At 34.8% G+C, this 21,711-nt stretch overlaps 11 non-coding genes across 11 annotated transcripts; all 11 read right to left on the reverse strand.

The window, feature by feature from the left end:
* Positions 1-1,132: 1,132 nt before the first annotated feature.
* Positions 1,133-1,205, reverse strand: TRNAT-UGU (transfer RNA threonine (anticodon UGU)). The gene has a single exon. It is a non-coding gene; the product is annotated as a tRNA-Thr (tRNA).
* A 1,531-nt stretch (positions 1,206-2,736) lies between these two features.
* TRNAT-UGU (transfer RNA threonine (anticodon UGU)) lies at positions 2,737-2,808 on the reverse strand. The gene has a single exon. It is a non-coding gene; the product is annotated as a tRNA-Thr (tRNA).
* Positions 2,809-4,345: 1,537 nt separating this feature from the next.
* On the reverse strand, positions 4,346-4,418 carry TRNAT-UGU (transfer RNA threonine (anticodon UGU)). The gene has a single exon. It is a non-coding gene; the product is annotated as a tRNA-Thr (tRNA).
* A 1,531-nt stretch (positions 4,419-5,949) lies between these two features.
* On the reverse strand, positions 5,950-6,021 carry TRNAT-UGU (transfer RNA threonine (anticodon UGU)). The gene has a single exon. It is a non-coding gene; the product is annotated as a tRNA-Thr (tRNA).
* A 1,530-nt stretch (positions 6,022-7,551) lies between these two features.
* TRNAT-UGU (transfer RNA threonine (anticodon UGU)) lies at positions 7,552-7,623 on the reverse strand. Its single transcript has one exon. It is a non-coding gene; the product is annotated as a tRNA-Thr (tRNA).
* A 3,116-nt stretch (positions 7,624-10,739) lies between these two features.
* On the reverse strand, positions 10,740-10,812 carry TRNAT-UGU (transfer RNA threonine (anticodon UGU)). Its single transcript has one exon. It is a non-coding gene; the product is annotated as a tRNA-Thr (tRNA).
* A 1,528-nt stretch (positions 10,813-12,340) lies between these two features.
* On the reverse strand, positions 12,341-12,413 carry TRNAT-UGU (transfer RNA threonine (anticodon UGU)). The gene has a single exon. It is a non-coding gene; the product is annotated as a tRNA-Thr (tRNA).
* Positions 12,414-13,934: 1,521 nt separating this feature from the next.
* Positions 13,935-14,007, reverse strand: TRNAT-UGU (transfer RNA threonine (anticodon UGU)). Its single transcript has one exon. It is a non-coding gene; the product is annotated as a tRNA-Thr (tRNA).
* A 1,521-nt stretch (positions 14,008-15,528) lies between these two features.
* Positions 15,529-15,601, reverse strand: TRNAT-UGU (transfer RNA threonine (anticodon UGU)). Its single transcript has one exon. It is a non-coding gene; the product is annotated as a tRNA-Thr (tRNA).
* Positions 15,602-17,120: 1,519 nt separating this feature from the next.
* TRNAT-UGU (transfer RNA threonine (anticodon UGU)) lies at positions 17,121-17,193 on the reverse strand. The gene has a single exon. It is a non-coding gene; the product is annotated as a tRNA-Thr (tRNA).
* A 1,521-nt stretch (positions 17,194-18,714) lies between these two features.
* Positions 18,715-18,787, reverse strand: TRNAT-UGU (transfer RNA threonine (anticodon UGU)). The gene has a single exon. It is a non-coding gene; the product is annotated as a tRNA-Thr (tRNA).
* Positions 18,788-21,711: the final 2,924 nt, after the last annotated feature.

A 21,711-nucleotide genomic window follows, 5' to 3' on the forward strand; every position in this document is an offset into this window, starting at 1 on the left:
TTAAATTATTGGAAAGCTCTTACCATAGTTTCATAATAATAGTGAAAAACTTGTTGGAACTATCAGCATGAACAGAATCGGCCCAATAAAATGCAACAAATATGTTTTAGACATGCTCTTGTAACCAATCAGCACATTAGACTGAACATCATAACTCTGTGTACAAATTGAATATCCAAATGTGTGACCAAATTGAAATGGTTCTCCTCACTTAAAGATATTGCATAGACTATTTTAACATTGGGAAACACTAGGTCCCAGTGAGATTGGACCTCATGACCCCTGGTTTACGAGACCAGTGCTCTAACCCCTGAGAGATGGAGCCACATAAGTAGCCAGAACTGTGACCAATACGGGGTCTGAATTATGGTGGAAAAGAGTTTTCTTCAAATTTCAGTAATCTTATTGGATATTATTAGTTGTAGCTCATTCTCCAAATATACACTTTTAACAAATGACCACTGCTGAAATGCCTGCTTGGGACATGCAGGTAATAACCTATTAAACAATTTAAAGAAACTTTCAGTTTGCTGTTGTATGTTGAATAGGTGTATATATAAAATTGAGGAAATGTTGGTCATGTTTTCCATGCCTCACAAACCTTGTGCTCCTTAGTCTGGAATGCCTTCAAAATGATATGACAGAATGTCTTTATATTGAGATATTTGTGACCAATAGTGGTCATTACCTTGAGTATGCTTGCATTTGTACTTTATATATGCTTACATGACCAAAAAAGCCTTCTGGCAGCTACAGTTGTCAATTCAAAACTCTTCTGGATCAACTGATGAAGTTGATTCCTGCACGGTACAATACAGATTAATACAATGTATATACCATTGTTGCTATCTTTAAAGTTTAATTATGGAAAAGCTCTTTCTACAGTTTGTAATGATACTGAAAAATTATGATGGGATTATCAGCATGAACAGAATCAGTACAATAAAATAATTTTAAGACATGCTCTTGGAACCAATTTGAAGATTAGACTGAACATCATAACTCTGTGTACAAATTGAATATCCAAATGTGTGACCAAATTGGTTCTCCTCACTTAAAGCTCTTGAGCAGACTATTTCAACATTGGGAGCTGCAATTTATATTTTAGCAGCAGTAACAAGAAAGTAGCACTAGGCCCCAGTGAGATTTGAACTCACGACCCCTGGTTTACAAGACCAGTGCTCTAACCCCTGAGCTATGGAGCCTTGCCTTCAGCACTATGTATGTTCATTCTGCTTAGTGATGGAAAAAAATCTTCTGCAAATTTCAAATCTCTGTTATCATTTTATTGTCGCTTTTTGTCCCAATGTAGACTTTTCACAAAAAAATTCTACAAATTTGCAATATCCTTGATTGAGGCATGTAGTATATAACTTTTTCAGAAAATCAAATAAATGCAAAAATTAGCTGTCTTTGCTTGAATTGAATTATATAGAAAATATTGAAAAAGTTGGACATATTTTTAATGGCTCTCCAACTTTGTGTTAGAGTGTCCTGTAGTGAGCTGAAATGATAATACCATGCCTGTCAGCAGAAACAGAACAGGTGTACAACAGGGTGAGAAGTATTAAAAACCTCCTAATGTGTGTGTTTTTTTGCTATCATTAAAGTAAAATTATTGGAAAGCTCTTACCATAGTTTCATAATAATAGTGAAAAACTTGTTGAAACTATCAGCATGAACAGAATCGGCCCAATAAAATGCAACAAATATGTTTTAGACATGCTCTTGTAATCAATCAGCAGATTAGACTGAACATCATATGTCTTTGTCCAAATTAACCATCCAAATATGTGACCAAATTGAAATGGTTCTCCTCACTTATAGATATTGCATAGACTATTTTAACATAGGGAAACACTAGGTCCCAGTGAGATTGGACCTCATGACCCCTGGTTTACGAGACCAGTGCTATAACCCCTGAGCTATGGAGCCACATAAGTACCCAGAACTGTGACCAATACGGGGTCTGAATTATGGTGGAAAAGAGTTTTCTTCAAATTTCAGTAATCTTATTGGATATTATTAGTTGTAGCTCATTCTCCAAATATACACTTTTAACAAATGACCATGCTGAAATGCCTGCTTGGGACATGCAGTTAATAACCTATTAAACAATTTAAAGAAACTTTCAGTTTGCTGCTGTATGTTGAATAGGTGTATATATAAAATTGAGGAAATGTTGGTCATGTTTTCCATGCCTCACAAACCTTGTGCTCCTTAGTCTGGAATGCCTTCAAAATGATATGACAGAATGTCTTTATATTGAGATATTTGTGACCAATAGTGGTCATTACCTTGAGTATGCTTGCATTTGTACTTTATAAATGCTTACATGACCAAAAAAGTCTTCTGGCAGCTACAGTTGTCAATTCAAAACTCTTCTGGATCAACTGATGAAGTTGATTCATGCACGGTACATTACAATGTATATACCATTGTTGCTATCTTTAAAGTTTAATTATGGAAAAGCTCTTTCTACAGTTTGTAATGATACTGAAAAATTATGATGGGATTATCAGCATGAACAGAATCAGTACAATAAAATAATTTTAAGACATGCTCTTGGAACCAGTTTGCAGATTAGACTGAACATCATAACTCTGTGTACAAATTGAATATCCAAATGTGTGACCAAATTGAAATGGTTCTCCTCACTTAAAGCTCTTGAGCAGACTATTTCAACATTGGGAGCTGCAATTTATATTTTAGCAGCAGTAACAAGAAAGTAGCACTAGGCCCCAGTGAGATTTGAACTCACGACCCCTAGTTTACAAGACCAGTGCTCTAACCCTGAGCTATGGAGCCTTGCCTTCAGCACTATGTTTGTTCATTCTGCTTAGTGATGGAAAAAAAATCTTCTGCAAATTTCAAATCTCTGTTATCATTTTATTGTCGCTTTTTGTCCCAATGTAGACTTTTCACAAAAAAAATCTACAAATTTGCAATATCCTTGATTGAGGCATGTAGTATATAACTTTTTCAGAAAATCAAATAAATGCAAAAATTAGCTGTCTTTGCTTGAATTGAATTATATAGAAAATATTGAAAAAGTTGGACATATTTTTAATGGCTCTCCAACTTTGTGTTAGAGTGTCCTGTAGTGAGCTGAAATGATAATACCATGCCTGTCAGCAGAAACAGAACAGGTGTACAACAGGGTGAGAAGTATTAAAAACCTCCTAATGTGTGTGTTTTTTTGCTATCATTAAAGTAAAATTATTGGAAAGCTCTTACCATAGTTTCATAATAATAGTGAAAAACTTGTTGGAACTATCAGCATGAACAGAATCGGCCCAATAAAATGCAACAAATATGTTTTAGACATGCTCTTGTAACCAATCAGCAGATTAGACTGAACATCATATGTCTTTGTCCAAATTAACCATCCAAATATGTGACCAAATTGAAATGGTTCTCCTCACTTAAAGATATTGCATAGACTATTTTAACATTGGGAAACACTAGGTCCCAGTGAGATTGGACCTCATGACCCCTGGTTTACGAGACCAATGCTCTAACCCCTGAGCTATGGAGCCACATAAGTAGCCAGAACTGTGACCAATACGGGGTCTGAATTATGGTGGAAAAGAGTTTTCTTAAAATTTCAGTAATCTTATTGGATATTATTAGTTGTAGCTCATTCTCCAAATATACACTTTTAACAAATGACCATGCTGAAATGCCTGCTTGGGACATGCAGTTAATAACCTATTAAACAATTTAAAGAAACTTTCAGTTTGCTGCTGTATGTTGAATAGGTGTATATATAAAATTGAGGAAATGTTGGTCATGTTTTCCATGCCTCACAAACCTTGTGCTCCTTAGTCTGGAATGCCTTCAAAATGATATGACAGAATGTCTTTATATTGAGATATTTGTGACCAATAGTGGTCATTACCTTGAGTATGCTTGCATTTGTACTTTATATATGCTTACATGACCAAAAAAGCCTTCTGGCAGCTACAGTTGTCAATTCAAAACTCTTCTGGATCAACTGATGAAGTTGATTCCTGCACGGTACAATACAGATTAATACAATGTATATACCATTGTTGCTATCTTTAAAGTTTAATTATGGAAAAGCTCTTTCTACAGTTTGTAATGATACTGAAAAATTATGATGGGATTATCAGCATGAACAGAATCAGTACAATAAAATAATTTTAAGACATGCTCTTGGAACCAATTTGAAGATTAGACTGAACATCATAACTCTGTGTACAAATTGAATATCCAAATGTGTGACCAAATTGGTTCTCCTCACTTAAAGCTCTTGAGCAGACTATTTCAACATTGGGAGCTGCAATTTATATTTTAGCAGCAGTAACAAGAAAGTAGCACTAGGCCCCAGTGAGATTTGAACTCACGACCCCTGGTTTACAAGACCAGTGCTCTAACCCCTGAGCTATGGAGCCTTGCCTTCAGCACTATGTATGTTCATTCTGCTTAGTGATGGAAAAAAATCTTCTGCAAATTTCAAATCTCTGTTATCATTTTATTGTCGCTTTTTGTCCCAATGTAGACTTTTCACAAAAAAATTCTACAAATTTGCAATATCCTTGATTGAGGCATGTAGTTTATAACTTTTTCAGAAAATCAAATAAATGCAAAAATTAGCTGTCTTTGCTTGAATTGAATTATATAGAAAATATTGAAAAAGTTGGACATATTTTTAATGGCTCTCCAACTTTGTGTTAGAGTGTCCTGTAGTGAGCTGAAATGATAATACCATGCCTGTCAGCAGAAACAGAACAGGTGTACAACAGAGTGAGAAGTATTAAAAACCTCCTAATGTGTGTGTTTTTTTGCTATCATTAAAGTAAAATTATTGGAAAGCTCTTACCATAGTTTCATAATAATAGTGAAAAACTTGTTGAAACTATCAGCATGAACAGAATCGGCCCAATAAAATGCAACAAATATGTTTTAGACATGCTCTTGTAATCAATCAGCAGATTAGACTGAACATCATATGTCTTTGTCCAAATTAACCATCCAAATATGTGACCAAATTGAAATGGTTCTCCTCACTTATAGATATTGCATAGACTATTTTAACATAGGGAAACACTAGGTCCCAGTGAGATTGGACCTCATGACCCCTGGTTTACGAGACCAGTGCTATAACCCCTGAGCTATGGAGCCACATAAGTACCCAGAACTGTGACCAATACGGGGTCTGAATTATGGTGGAAAAGAGTTTTCTTCAAATTTCAGTAATCTTATTGGATATTATTAGTTGTAGCTCATTCTCCAAATATACACTTTTAACAAATGACCATGCTGAAATGCCTGCTTGGGACATGCAGTTAATAACCTATTAAACAATTTAAAGAAACTTTCAGTTTGCTGCTGTATGTTGAATAGGTGTATATATAAAATTGAGGAAATGTTGGTCATGTTTTCCATGCCTCACAAACCTTGTGCTCCTTAGTCTGGAATGCCTTCAAAATGATATGACAGAATGTCTTTATATTGAGATATTTGTGACCAATAGTGGTCATTACCTTGAGTATGCTTGCATTTGTACTTTATAAATGCTTACATGACCAAAAAAGTCTTCTGGCAGCTACAGTTGTCAATTCAAAACTCTTCTGGATCAACTGATGAAGTTGATTCATGCACGGTACATTACAATGTATATACCATTGTTGCTATCTTTAAAGTTTAATTATGGAAAAGCTCTTTCTACAGTTTGTAATGATACTGAAAAATTATGATGGGATTATCAGCATGAACAGAATCAGTACAATAAAATAATTTTAAGACATGCTCTTGGAACCAATTTGCAGATTAGACTGAACATCATAACTCTGTGTACAAATTGAATATCCAAATGTGTGACCAAATTGAAATGGTTCTCCTCACTTAAAGCTCTTGAGCAGACTATTTCAACATTGGGAGCTGCAATTTATATTTTAGCAGCAGTAACAAGAAAGTAGCACTAGGCCCCAGTGAGATTTGAACTCACGACCCCTAGTTTACAAGACCAGTGCTCTAACCCTGAGCTATGGAGCCTTGCCTTCAGCACTATGTATGTTCATTCTGCTTAGTGATGGAAAAAAAATCTTCTGCAAATTTCAAATCTCTGTTATCATTTTATTGTCGCTTTTTGTCCCAATGTAGACTTTTCACAAAAAAAATCTACAAATTTGCAATATCCTTGATTGAGGCATGTAGTATATAACTTTTTCAGAAAATCAAATAAATGCAAAAATTAGCTGTCTTTGCTTGAATTGAATTATATAGAAAATATTGAAAAAGTTGGACATATTTTTAATGGCTCTCCAACTTTGTGTTAGAGTGTCCTGTAGTGAGCTGAAATGATAATACCATGCCTGTCAGCAGAAACAGAACAGGTGTACAACAGGGTGAGAAGTATTAAAAACCTCCTAATGTGTGTGTTTTTTTGCTATCATTAAAGTAAAATTATTGGAAAGCTCTTACCATAGTTTCATAATAATAGTGAAAAACTTGTTGGAACTATCAGCATGAACAGAATCGGCCCAATAAAATGCAACAAATATGTTTTAGACATGCTCTTGTAACCAATCAGCAGATTAGACTGAACATCATATGTCTTTGTCCAAATTAACCATCCAAATATGTGACCAAATTGAAATGGTTCTCCTCACTTAAAGATATTGCATAGACTATTTTAACATTGGGAAACACTAGGTCCCAGTGAGATTGGACCTCATGACCCCTGGTTTACGAGACCAATGCTCTAACCCCTGAGCTATGGAGCCACATAAGTAGCCAGAACTGTGACCAATACGGGGTCTGAATTATGGTGGAAAAGAGTTTTCTTAAAATTTCAGTAATCTTATTGGATATTATTAGTTGTAGCTCATTCTCCAAATATACACTTTTAACAAATGACCATGCTGAAATGCCTGCTTGGGACATGCAGTTAATAACCTATTAAACAATTTAAAGAAACTTTCAGTTTGCTGCTGTATGTTGAATAGGTGTATATATAAAATTGAGGAAATGTTGGTCATGTTTTCCATGCCTCACAAACCTTGTGCTCCTTAGTCTGGAATGCCTTCAAAATGATATGACAGAATGTCTTTATATTGAGATATTTGTGACCAATAGTGGTCATTACCTTGAGTATGCTTGCATTTGTACTTTATATATGCTTACATGACCAAAAAAGCCTTCTGGCAGCTACAGTTGTCAATTCAAAACTCTTCTGGATCAACTGATGAAGTTGATTCATGCACGGTACAATACAATGTATATACCATTGTTTCTATATTTAAAGTTTAATTATGGAAAAGCTCTTTCTACAGTTTGTAATGATACTGAAAAATTATGATGGGATTATCAGCATGAACAGAGTCAATACAATAAAATAATTTTAAGACATGCTCTTGGAACCAATTTGCAGATTAGACTGAACATCATAACTGTGTACAAATTGAATATCCAAATGTGTGACCAAATTGAAATGGTTCTCCTCACTTAAAGCTCTTGAGCAGACTATTTCAACATTGGGAGCTGCAATTTATATTTTAGCAGCAGTAACAAGAAAGTAGGACTAGGCCCCAGTGAGATTTGAACTCACAACCCCTAGTTTACAAAACCAGTGCTCTAACCCTGAGCTATGGAGCCTTGCCTTCAGCACTATGTATGTTCATTCTGCTTAGTGATGGAAAAAAATCTTCTGCAAATTTCAAATCTCTGTTATCATTTTATTGTCGCTTTTTGTCCCAATGTAGACTTTTCACAAAAAAATTCTACAAATTTGCAATATCCTTGATTGAGGCATGTAGTATATAACTTTTTCAGAAAATCAAAAAAATGCAAAAATTAGCTGTCTTTGCTTGAATTGAATTATATAGAAAATATTGAAAAAGTTGGACATATTTTTAATGGCTCTCCAACTTTGTGTTAGAGTGTCCTGTAGTGAGCTGAAATGATAATACCATGCCTGTCAGCAGAAACAGAACAGGTGTACAACAGGGTGAGAAGTATTAAAAACCTCCTAATGTGTGTGTTTTTGTGCTATCATTAAAGTTCAATTATTGGAAAGCTCTTACCATAGTTTCATAATAATAGTGAAAAACTTGTTGGAACTATCAGCATGAACAGAATCGGCCCAATAAAATGCAACAAATATGTTTTAGACATGCTCTTGTAACCAATCAGCACATTAGACTGAACATCATAACTCTGTGTACAAATTGAATATCCAAATGTGTGACCAAATTGAAATGGTTCTCCTCACTTAAAGATATTGCATAGACTATTTTAACATTGGGAAACACTAGGTCCCAGTGAGATTGGACCTCATGACCCCTGGTTTACGAGACCAGTGCTCTAACCCCTGAGAGATGGAGCCACATAAGTAGCCAGAACTGTGACCAATACGGGGTCTGAATTATGGTGGAAAAGAGTTTTCTTCAAATTTCAGTAATCTTATTGGATATTATTAGTTGTAGCTCATTCTCCAAATATACACTTTTAACAAATGACCACTGCTGAAATGCCTGCTTGGGACATGCAGTTAATAACCTATTAAACAATTTAAAGAAACTTTCAGTTTGCTGTTGTATGTTGAATAGGTGTATATATAAAATTGAGGAAATGTTGGTCATGTTTTCCATGCCTCACAAACCTTGTGCTCCTTAGTCTGGAATGCCTTCAAAATGATATGACAGAATGTCTTTATATTGAGATATTTGTGACCAATAGTGGTCATTACCTTGAGTATGCTTGCATTTGTACTTTATATATGCTTACATGACCAAAAAAACCTTCTGGCAGCTACAGTTGTCAATTCAAAACTCTTCTGGATCAACTGATGAAGTTGATTCCTGCACGGTACAATACAGATTAATACAATGTATATACCATTGTTGCTATCTTTAAAGTTTAATTATGGAAAAGCTCTTTCTACAGTTTGTAATGATACTGAAAAATTATGATGGGATTATCAGCATGAACAGAATCAGTACAATAAAATAATTTTAAGACATGCTCTTGGAACCAATTTGAAGATTAGACTGAACATCATAACTCTGTGTACAAATTGAATATCCAAATGTGTGACCAAATTGAAATGGTTCTCCTCACTTAAAGCTCTTGAGCAGACTATTTCAACATTGGGAGCTGCAATTTATATTTTAGCAGCAGTAACAAGAAAGTAGCACTAGGCCCCAGTGAGATTTGAACTCACGACCCCTGGTTTACAAGACCCCTTGCCTTCAGCACTATGTATGTTCATTCTGCTTAGTGATGGAAAAAAATCTTCTGCAAATTTCAAATCTCTGTTATCATTTTATTGTCGCTTTTTGTCCCAATGTAGACTTTTCACAAAAAAATTCTACAAATTTGCAATATCCTTGATTGAGGCATGTAGTATATAACTTTTTCAGAAAATCAAATAAATGCAAAAATTAGCTGTCTTTGCTTGAATTGAATTATATAGAAAATATTGAAAAAGTTGGACATATTTTTAATGGCTCTCCAACTTTGTGTTAGAGTGTCCTGTAGTGAGCTGAAATGATAATACCATGCCTGTCAGCAGAAACAGAACAGGTGTACAACAGGGTGAGAAGTATTAAAAACCTCCTAATGTGTGTGTTTTTTTGCTATCATTAAAGTAAAATTATTGGAAAGCTCTTACCATAGTTTCATAATAATAGTGAAAAACTTGTTGGAACTATCAGCATGAACAGAATCGGCCCAATAAAATGCAACAAATATGTTTTAGACATGCTCTTGTATCCAATCAGCAGATTAGACTGAACATCATATGTCTTTGTCCAAATTAACCATCCAAATATGTGACCAAATTGAAATGGTTCTCCTCACTTAAAGATATTGCATAGACTATTTTAACATTGGGAAACACTAGGTCCCAGTGAGATTGGACCTCATGACCCCTGGTTTACGAGACCAGTGCTCTAACCCCTGAGCTATGGAGCCACATAAGTAGCCAGAACTGTGACCAATACGGGGTCTGAATTATGGTGGAAAAGAGTTTTCTTCAAATTTCAGTAATCTTATTGGATATTATTAGTTGTAGCTCATTCTCCAAATATACACTTTTAACAAATGACCATGCTGAAATGCCTGCTTGGGACATGCAGTTAATAACCTATTAAACAATTTAAAGAAACTTTAAGTTTGCTGCTGTATGTTGAATAGGTGTATATATAAAATTGAGGAAATGTTGGTCATGTTTTCCATGCCTCACAAACCTTGTGCTCCTTAGTCTGGAATGCCTTCAAAATGATATGACAGAATGTCTTTATATTGAGATATTTGTGACCAATAGTGGTCATTACCTTGAGTATGCTTGCATTTGTACTTTATATATGCTTACATGACCAAAAAAGCCTTCTGGCAGCTACAGTTGTCAATTCAAAACTCTTCTGGATCAACTGATGAAGTTAATTCATGCACGGTACAATACAATGTATATACCATTGTTGCTATCTTTAAAGTTTAATTATGGAAAAGCTCTTTCTACAGTTTGTAATGATACTGAAAAATTATGATGGGATTATCAGCATGAACAGTCAATACAATAAAATAATTTTAAGACATGCTCTTGGAACCAATTTGCAGATTAGACTGAACATCATAACTGTGTACAAATTTAATATCCAAATGTGTGACCAAATTGAAATGGTTCTCCTCAATTAAAGCTCTTGAGCAGACTATTTCAACATTGGGAGCTGCAATTTATATTTTAGCAGCAGTAACAAGAAGGTAGCACTAGGCCCCAGTGAGTTTTGAACTCACGACCCCTGGTTTACAAGACCAGTGCTCTAACCCCTGAGCTATGGAGCCTTGCCTTCAGCACTATGTATGTTCATTCTGCTTAGTGATGGAAAAAAATCTTCTGCAAATTTCAAATCTCTGTTATCATTTTATTGTCGCTTTTTGTCCCAATGTAGACTTTTCACACAAAAATTCTACAAATTTGCAATATCCTTGATTGAGGCATGTAGTATATAACTTTTTCAGAAAATCAAATAAATGCAAAAATTAGCTGTCTTTGCTTGAATTGAATTATATAGAAAATATTGAAAAAGTTGGACATATTTTTAATGGCTCTCCAACTTTGTGTTAGAGTGTCCTGTAGTGAGCTGAAATGATAATACCATGCCTGTCAGCAGAAACAGAACAGGTGTACAACAGGGTGAGAAGTATTAAAAACCTCCTAATGTGTGTGTTTTTGTGCTATCATTAAAGTTAAATTATTGGAAAGCTCTTACCATAGTTTCATAATAAAAGTGAAAAACTTGTTGGAACTATCAGCATGAACAGAATCGGCACAATAAAATGCAACAAATATGTTTTAGACATGCTCTTGTAACCAATCAGCACATTAGACTGAACATCATAACTCTGTGTACAAATTGAATATCCAAATGTGTGACCAAATTGAAATGGTTCTCCTCACTTAAAGATATTGCATAGACTATTTTAACATTGGGAAACACTAGGTCCCAGTGAGATTGGACCTCATGACCCCTGGTTTACGAGACCAGTGCTCTAACCCCTGAGAGATGGAGCCACATAAGTAGCCAGAACTGTGACCAATACGGGGTCTGAATTATGGTGGAAAAGAGTTTTCTTCAAATTTCAGTAATCTTATTGGATATTATTAGTTGTAGCTCATTCTCTAAATATACACTTTTAACAAATGACCACTGCTGAAATGCCTGCTTGGGACATGCAGTTAATAACCTATTAAACAATTTAAAGAAACTTTCAGTTTGCTGTTGTATGTTGAATAGGTGTATATATAAAATTGAGGAAATGTTGGTCATGTTTTCCATGCCTCACAAACCTTGTGCTCCTTAGTCTGGAATGCCTTCAAAATGATATGACAGAATGTCTTTATATTGAGATATTTGTGACCAATAGTGGTCATTACCTTGAGTATGCTTGCATTTGTACTTTATATATGCTTACATGACCAAAAAAGCCTTCTGGCAGCTACAGTTGTCAATTCAAAACTCTTCTGGATCAACTGATGAAGTTGATTCATGCACGGTACAATACAATGTATATACCATTGTTGCTATCTTTAAAGTTTAATTATGGAAAATCTCTTTCTACAGTTTGTAATGATACTGAAAAATTATGATGGGATTATCAGCATGAACAGTCAATACAATAAAATAATTTTAAGACATGCTCTTGGAACCAATTTGCAGATTAGACTGAACATCATAACTGTGTACAAATTGAATATCCAAATGTGTGACCAAATTGAAATGGTTCTCCTCAATTAAAGCTCTTGAGCAGACTATTTCAACATTGGGAGCTGCAATTTATATTTTAGCAGCAGTAACAAGAAAGTAGTACTAGGCCCCAGTGAGTTTTGAACTCACGACCCCTGGTTTACAAGACCAGTGCTCTAACCCCTGAGCTATGGAGCCTTGCCTTCAGCACTATGTATGTTCAGTCTGCTTAGTGATGGAAAAAAATCTTCTGCAAATTTCAAATCTCTGTTATCATTTTATTGTCGCTTTTTGTCCCAATGTAGACTTTTCACAAAAAAATTCTACAAATTTGCAATATCCTTGATTGAGGCATGTAGTATATAACTTTTTCAGAAAATCAAATAAATGCAAAAATTAGCTGTCTTTGCTTGAATTGAATTATATAGAAAATATTGAAAAAGTTGGACATATTTTTAATGGCTCTCCAACTTTGTGTTAGAGTGTCCTGTAGTGAGCTGAAATGATAATACCATGCCTGTCAGCAGAAACAGAACAGGTGTACAACAGGGTGAGAAGTATTAAAAACCTCCTAATGTGTGTGTTTTTGTGCTATCATTAAAGTTAAATTATTGGAAAGCTCTTACCATAGTTTCATAATAATAGTGAAAAACTTGTTGGAACTATCAGCATGAACAGAATCGGCCCAATAAAATGCAACAAATATGTTTTAGACATGCTCTTGTAACCAATCAGCACATTAGACTGAACATCATAACTCTGTGTACAAATTGAATATCCAAATGTGTGACCAAATTGAAATGGTTCTCCTCACTTAAAGATATTGCATAGACTATTTTAACATTGGGAAACACTAGGTCCCAGTGAGATTGGACCTCATGACCCCTGGTTTACGAGACCAGTGCTCTAACCCCTGAGCTATGGAGCCACATAAGTAGCCAGAACTGTGACCAATACGGGGTCTGAATTATGGTGGAAAAGAGTTTTCTTCAAATTTCAGTAATCTTATTGGATATTATTAGTTGTAGCTCATTCTCTAAATATACACTTTTAACAAATGACCACTGCTGAAATGCCTGCTTGGGACATGCAGTTAATAACCTATTAAACAATTTAAAGAAACTTTCAGTTTGCTGTTGTATGTTGAATAGGTGTATATATAAAATTGAGGAAATGTTGGTCATGTTTTCCATGCCTCACAAACCTTGTGCTCCTTAGTCTGGAATGCCTTCAAAATGATATGACAGAATGTCTTTATATTGAGATATTTGTGACCAATAGTGGTCATTACCTTGAGTATGCTTGCATTTGTACTTTATATATGCTTACATGACCAAAAAAGCCTTCTGGCAGCTACAGTTGTCAATTCAAAACTCTTCTGGATCAACTGATGAAGTTGATTCCTGCACGGTACAATACAGATTAATACAATGTATATACCATTGTTGCTATCTTTAAAGTTTAATTATGGAAAAGCTATTTCTACAGTTTGTAATGATACTGTAAAATTACAGAATCAGAACAATAAAATAATTTTAAGACATGCTCTTGGAACCAATTTGCAGATTAGACTGAACATCATAACTCTGTGTACAAATTGAATATCCAAATGTGTGACCAAATTGAAATAGTTCTCCTCACTTAAAGCTCTTGAGCAGACTATTTCAACATTGGGAGCTGCAATTTATATTTTAGCAGCAGTAACAAGAAAGTAACACTAGGCCCCAGTGAGATTTGAACTCACGGCCCCTGGTTTACAAGACCAGTGCTCTAACCCCTGAGATATGGAGCCTTGCCTTCAGCACTATGTATGTTCATTCTGCTTAGTGATGGAAAAAAATCTTCTGCAAATTTCAAATCTCTGCTATCATTTTATTGTCGCTTTTTGTCCCAATGTAGACTTTTCACAAAAAAAATCTACAAATTTGCAATATCCTTGATTGAGGCATGTAGTATATAACTTTTTCATAAAATCAAATAAATGCAAAAATTAGCTGTCTTTGCTTGAATTGAATTATATAGAAAATATTGAAAAAGTTGGACATATTTTTAATGGCTCTCCAACTTTGTGTTAGAGTGTCCTGTAGTGAGCTGAAATGATAATACCATGCCTGTCAGCAGAAACAGAACAGGTGTACAACAGGGTGAGAAGTATTAAAAACCTCCTAATGTGTGTGTTTTTGTGCTATCATTAAAGTTAAATTATTGGAAAGCTCTTACCATAGTTTCATAATAATAGTGAAAAACTTGTTGGAACTATCAGCATGAACAGAATCGGCCCAATAAAATGCAACAAATATGTTTTAGACATGCTCTTGTAACCAATCAGCAGATTAGACTGAACATCATAACTCTGTGTACAAATTGAATATCCAAATGTGTGACCAAATTGAAATGGTTCTCCTCACTTAAAGATATTGCATAGACTATTTTAACATTGGGAAACACTAGGTCCCAGTGAGATTGGACCTCATGACCCCTGGTTTACGAGACCAGTGCTCTAACCCCTGAGAGATGGAGCCACATAAGTAGCCAGAACTGTGACCAATACGGGGTCTGAATTATGGTGGAAAAGAGTTTTCTTCAAATTTCAGTAATCTTATTGGATATTATTAGTTGTAGCTCATTCTCCAAATATACACTTTTAACAAATGACCACTGCTGAAATGCCTGCTTGGGACATGCAGTTAATAACCTATTAAACAATTTAAAGAAACTTTCAGTTTGCTGTTGTATGTTGAATAGGTGTATATATAAAATTGAGGAAATGTTGGTCATGTTTTCCATGCCTCACAAACCTTGTGCTCCTTAGTCTGGAATGCCTTCAAAATGATATGACAGAATGTCTTTATATTGAGATATTTGTGACCAATAGTGGTCTTTACCTTGAGTATGCTTGCATTTGTACTTTATATATGCTTACATAACCAAAAAAGCCTTCTGGCAGCTACAGTTGTCAATTCAAAACTCTTCTGGATCAACTGATGAAGTTGATTCCTGCACGGTACAATACAGATTAATACAATGTATATACCATTGTTGCTATCTTTAAAGTTTAATTATGGAAAAGCTATTTCTACAGTTTGTAATGATACTGTAAAATTACAGAATCAGAACAATAAAATAATTTTAAGACATGCTCTTGGAACCAATTTGCAGATTAGACTGAACATCATAACTCTGTGTACAAATTGAATATCCAAATGTGTGACCAAATTGAAATGGTTCTCCTCACTTAAAGCTCTTGAGCAGACTATTTCAACATTGGGAGCTGCAATTTATATTTTAGCAGCAGTAACAAGAAAGTAACACTAGGCCCCAGTGAGATTTGAACTCACGGCCCCTGGTTTACAAGACCAGTGCTCTAACCCCTGAGATATGGAGCCTTGCCTTCAGCACTATGTATGTTCATTCTGCTTAGTGATGGAAAAAAATCTTCTGCAAATTTCAAATCTCTGTTATCATTTTATTGTCGCTTTTTGTCCCAATGTAGACTTTTCACAAAAAAAATCTACAAATTTGCAATATCCTTGATTGAGGCATGTAGTATATAACTTTTTCATAAAATCAAATAAATGCAAAAATTAGCTGTCTTTACTTGAATTGAATTATATAGAAAATATTGAAAAAGTTGGACATATTTTTAATGGCTCTCCAACTTTGTGTTAGAGTGTCCTGTAGTGAGCTGAAATGATAATACCATGCCTGTCAGCAGAAACAGAACAGGTGTACAACAGGGTGAGAAGTATTAAAAACCTCCTAATGTGTGTGTTTTTTTTGCTATCATTAAAGTAAAATTATTGGAAAGCTCTTACCATAGTTTCATAATAATAGTGAAAAACTTGTTGGAACTATCAGCATGAACAGAATCGGCCCAATAAAATGCAACAAATATGTTTTAGACATGCTCTTGTAACCAATCAGCAGATTAGACTGAACATCATATGTCTTTGTCCAAATTAACCATCCAAATATGTGACCAAATTGAAATGGTTCTCCTCACTTAAAGATATTGCATAGACTATTTTAACATTGGGAAACACTAGGTCCCAGTGAGATTGGACCTCATGACCCCTGGTTTACGAGACCAGTGCTCTAACCCCTGAGCTATGGAGCCACATAAGTAGCCAGAACTGTGACCAATACGGGGTCTGAATTATGGTGGAAAAGAGTTTTCTTCAAATTTCAGTAATCTTATTGGATATTATTAGTTGTAGCTCATTCTCCAAATATACACTTTTAACAAATGACCACTGCTGAAATGCCTGCTTGGGACATGCAGTTAATAACCTATTAAACAATTTAAAGAAACTTTCAGTTTGCTGCTGTATGTTGAATAGGTGTATATATAAAATTGAGGAAATGTTGGTCATGTTTTCCATGCCTCACAAACCTTGTGCTCCTTAGTCTGGAATGCCTTCAAAATGATATGACAGAATGTCTTTATATTGAGATATTTGTGACCAATAGTGGTCATTACCTTGAGTATGCTTGCATTTGTACTTTATATATGCTTACATGACCAAAAAAGCCTTCTGGCAGCTACAGTTGTCAATTCAAAACTCTTCTGGATCAACTGATGAAGTTGATTCATGCACGGTACAATACAATGTATATACCATTGTTGCTATCTTTAAAGTTTAATTATGGAAAAGCTCTTTCTACAGTTTGTAATGATACTGAAAAATTATGATGGGATTATCAGCATGAACAGAGTCAATACAATAAAATAATTTTAAGACATGCTCTTGGAACCAATTTGCAGATTAGACTGAACATCATAACTGTGTACAAATTGAATATCCAAATTGAAATGGTTCTCCTCACTTAAAGCTCTTGAGCAGACTATTTCAACATTGGGAGCTGCAATTTATATTTTAGCAGCAGTAACAAGAAAGTAGCACTAAGCCCCAGTGAGATTTGAACTCACGACCCCTGGTTTACAAGACCAGTGCTCTAACCCCTGAGCTATGGCGCCTTGCCTTCAGCACTATGTATGTTCATTCTGCTTAGTGATGGAAAAAAATCTTCTGCAAATTTCAAATCTCTGTTATCATTTTATTGTCGCTTTTTGTCCCAATGTAGACTTTTCACAAAAAAATTCTACAAATTTGCAATATCCTTGATTGAGGCATGTAGTATATAACTTTTTCAGAAAATCAAATAAATGCAAAAATTAGCTGTCTTTGCTTGAATTGAATTATATAGAAAATATTGAAAAAGTTGGACATATTTTTAATGGCTCTCCAACTTTGTGTTAAAGTGTCCTGTAGTGAGCTGAAATGATAATACCATGCCTGTCAGCAGAAACAGAACAGGTGTACAACAGGGTGAGAAGTATTAAAAACCTCCTAATGTGTGTGTTTTTGTGCTATCATTAAAGTTAAATTATTGGAAAGCTCTTACCATAGTTTCATAATAATAGTGAAAAACTTGTTGGAACTATCAGCATGAACAGAATCGGCCCAATAAAATGCAACAAAAATGTTTTAGACATGCTCTTGTAACCAATCAGCAGATTAGACTGAACATCATAACTCTGTGTACAAATTGAATATCCAAATGTGTGACCAAATTGAAATGGTTCTCCTCACTTAAAGATATTGCATAGACTATTTTAACATTGGGAAACACTAGGTCCCAGTGAGATTGGACCTCATGACCCCTGGTTTACGAGACCAGTGCTCTAACCCCTGAGAGATGGAGCCACATAAGTAGCCAGAACTGTGACCAATACGGGGTCTGAATTATGGTGGAAAAGAGTTTTCTTCAAATTTCAGTAATCTTATTGGATATTATTAGTTGTAGCTCATTCTCCAAATATACACTTTTAACAAATGACCACTGCTGAAATGCCTGCTTGGGACATGCAGTTAATAACCTATTAAACAATTTAAAGAAACTTTCAGTTTGCTGTTGTATGTTGAATAGGTGTATATATAAAATTGAGGAAATGTTGGTCATGTTTTCCATGCCTCACAAACCTTGTGCTCCTTAGTCTGGAATGCCTTCAAAATGATATGACAGAATGTCTTTATATTGAGATATTTGTGACCAATAGTGGTCTTTACCTTGAGTATGCTTGCATTTGTACTTTATATATGCTTACATAACCAAAAAAGCCTTCTGGCAGCTACAGTTGTCAATTCAAAACTCTTCTGGATCAACTGATGAAGTTGATTCCTGCACGGTACAATACAGATTAATACAATGTATATACCATTGTTGCTATCTTTAAAGTTTAATTATGGAAAAGCTATTTCTACAGTTTGTAATGATACTGTAAAATTACAGAATCAGAACAATAAAATAATTTTAAGACATGCTCTTGGAACCAATTTGCAGATTAGACTGAACATCATAACTCTGTGTACAAATTGAATATCCAAATGTGTGACCAAATTGAAATGGTTCTCCTCACTTAAAGCTCTTGAGCAGACTATTTCAACATTGGGAGCTGCAATTTATATTTTAGCAGCAGTAACAAGAAAGTAACACTAGGCCCCAGTGAGATTTGAACTCACAGCCCCTCGTTTACAAGACCAGTGCTCTAACCCCTGAGATATGGAGCCTTGCCTTCAGCACTATGTATGTTCATTCTGCTTAGTGATGGAAAAAAATCTTCTGCAAATTTCAAATCTCTGTTATCATTTTATTGTCGCTTTTTGTCCCAATGTAGACTTTTCACAAAAAAAATCTACAAATTTGCAATATCCTTGATTGAGGCATGTAGTATATAACTTTTTCATAAAATCAAATAAATGCAAAAATTAGCTGTCTTTGCTTGAATTGAATTATATAGAAAATATTGAAAAAGTTGGACATATTTTTAATGGCTCTCCAACTTTGTGTTAGAGTGTCCTGTAGTGAGCTGAAATGATAATACCATGCCTGTCAGCAGAAACAGAACAGGTGTACAACAGGGTGAGAAGTATTAAAAACCTCCTAATGTGTGTGTTTTTTTGCTATCATTAAAGTAAAATTATTGGAAAGCTCTTACCATAGTTTCATAATAATAGTGAAAAACTTGTTGGAACTATCAGCATGAACAGAATCGGCCCAATAAAATGCAACAAATATGTTTTAGACATGCTCTTGTAACCAATCAGCAGATTAGACTGAACATCATATGTCTTTGTCCAAATTAACCATCCAAATATGTGACCAAATTGAAATGGTTCTCCTCACTTAAAGATATTGCATAGACTATTTTAACATTGGGAAACACTAGGTCCCAGTGAGATTGGACCTCATGACCCCTGGTTTACGAGACCAGTGCTCTAACCCCTGAGCTATGGAGCCACATAAGTAGCCAGAACTGTGACCAATACGGGGTCTGAATTATGGTGGAAAAGAGTTTTCTTCAAATTTCAGTAATCTTATTGGATATTATTAGTTGTAGCTCATTCTCCAAATATACACTTTTAACAAATGACCACTGCTGAAATGCCTGCTTGGGACATGCAGTTAATAACCTATTAAACAATTTAAAGAAACTTTCAGTTTGCTGCTGTATGTTGAATAGGTGTATATATAAAATTGAGGAAATGTTGGTCATGTTTTCCATGCCTCACAAACCTTGTGCTCCTTAGTCTGGAATGCCTTCAAAATGATATGACAGAATGTCTTTATATTGAGATATTTGTGACCAATAGTGGTCATTACCTTGAGTATGCTTGCATTTGTACTTTATATATGCTTACATGACCAAAAAAGCCTTCTGGCAGCTACAGTTGTCAATTCAAAACTCTTCTGGATCAACTGATGAAGTTGATTCATGCACGGTACAATACAATGTATATACCATTGTTGCTATCTTTAAAGTTTAATTATGGAAAAGCTCTTTCTACAGTTTGTAATGATACTGAAAAATTATGATGGGATTATCAGCATGAACAGAGTCAATACAATAAAATAATTTTAAGACATGCTCTTGGAACCAATTTGCAGATTAGACTGAACATCATAACTGTGTACAATTTGAATATCCAAATGTGTGACCAAATTGAAATGGTTCTCCTCACTTAAAGATATTGCATAGACTATTTTAACATTGGGAAACACTAGGTCCCAGTGAGATTGTACCTCATGACCCCTGGTTTACGAGACCAGTGCTCTAACCCCTGAGAGATGGAGCCACATAAGTAGCCAGAACTGTGACCAATACGGGGTCTGAATTATGGTGGAAAAGAGTTTTCTTCAAATTTCAGTAATCTTATTGGATATTATTAGTTGTAGCTCATTCTCCAAATATACACTTTTAACAAATGACCACTGCTGAAATGCCTGCTTGGGACATGCAGTTAATAACCTATTAAACAATTTAAAGAAACTTTCAGTTTGCTGTTGTATGTTGAATAGGTGTATATATAAAATTGAGGAAATGTTGGTCATGTTTTCCATGCCTCACAAACCTTGTGCTCCTTAGTCTGGAATGCCTTCAAAATGATATGACAGAATGTCTTTATATTGAGATATTTGTGACCAATAGTGGTCATTACCTTGAGTATGCTTGCATTTGTACTTTATATATGCTTACATGACCAAAAAAGCCTTCTGGCAGCTACAGTTGTCAATTCAAAACTCTTCTGGATCAACTGATGAAGTTGATTCCTGCACGGTACAATACAGATTAATACAATGTATATACCATTGTTGCTATCTTTAAAGTTTAATTATGGAAAAGCTCTTTCTACAGTTTGTAATGATACTGAAAAATTATGATGGGATTATCAGCATGAACAGAATCAGTACAATAAAATAATTTTAAGACATGCTCTTGGAACCAATTTGCAGATTAGACTGAACATCATAACTCTGTGTACAAATTGAATATCCAAATGTGTGACCAAATTGAAATGGTTCTCCTCACTTAAAGCTCTTGAGCAGACTATTTCAACATTGGGAGCTGCAATTTATATTTTAGCAGCAGTAACAAGAAAGTAGCACTAGGCCCCGGTGAGATTTGAACTCACAACCCCTGGTTTGACAAGACCAGTGCTCTAACCCCTGAGATATGGAGCCTTGCCTTCAGCACTATGTATGTTCATTCTGCTTAGTGATGGAAAAAAATCTTCTGCAAATTTCAAATCTCTGTTATCATTTTATTGTCGCTTTTTGTCCCAATGTAGACTTTTCACACAAAAATTCTACAAATTTGCAATATCCTTGATTGAGGCATGTAGTATATAACTTTTTCAGAAAATCAATTAAATGCAAAAATTAGCTGTCTTTGCTTGAATTGAATTATATAGAAAATATTGAAAAAGTTGGACATATTTTTAATGGCTCTCCAACTTTGTGTTAGAGTGTCCTGTAGTGAGCTGAAATGATAATACCATGCCTGTCAGCAGAAACAGAACAGGTGTACAACAGGGTGAGAAGTATTAAAAACCTCCTAATGTGTGTGTTTTTTTGCTATCATTAAAGTAAAATTATTGGAAAGCTCTTACCATAGTTTCATAATAATAGTGAAAAACTTGTTGGAAATATCAGC

Source organism: Pseudophryne corroboree, chromosome 11, assembly GCF_028390025.1.
Source record: "Pseudophryne corroboree isolate aPseCor3 chromosome 11, aPseCor3.hap2, whole genome shotgun sequence".
NCBI lineage: Eukaryota > Metazoa > Chordata > Amphibia > Anura > Myobatrachidae > Pseudophryne > Pseudophryne corroboree.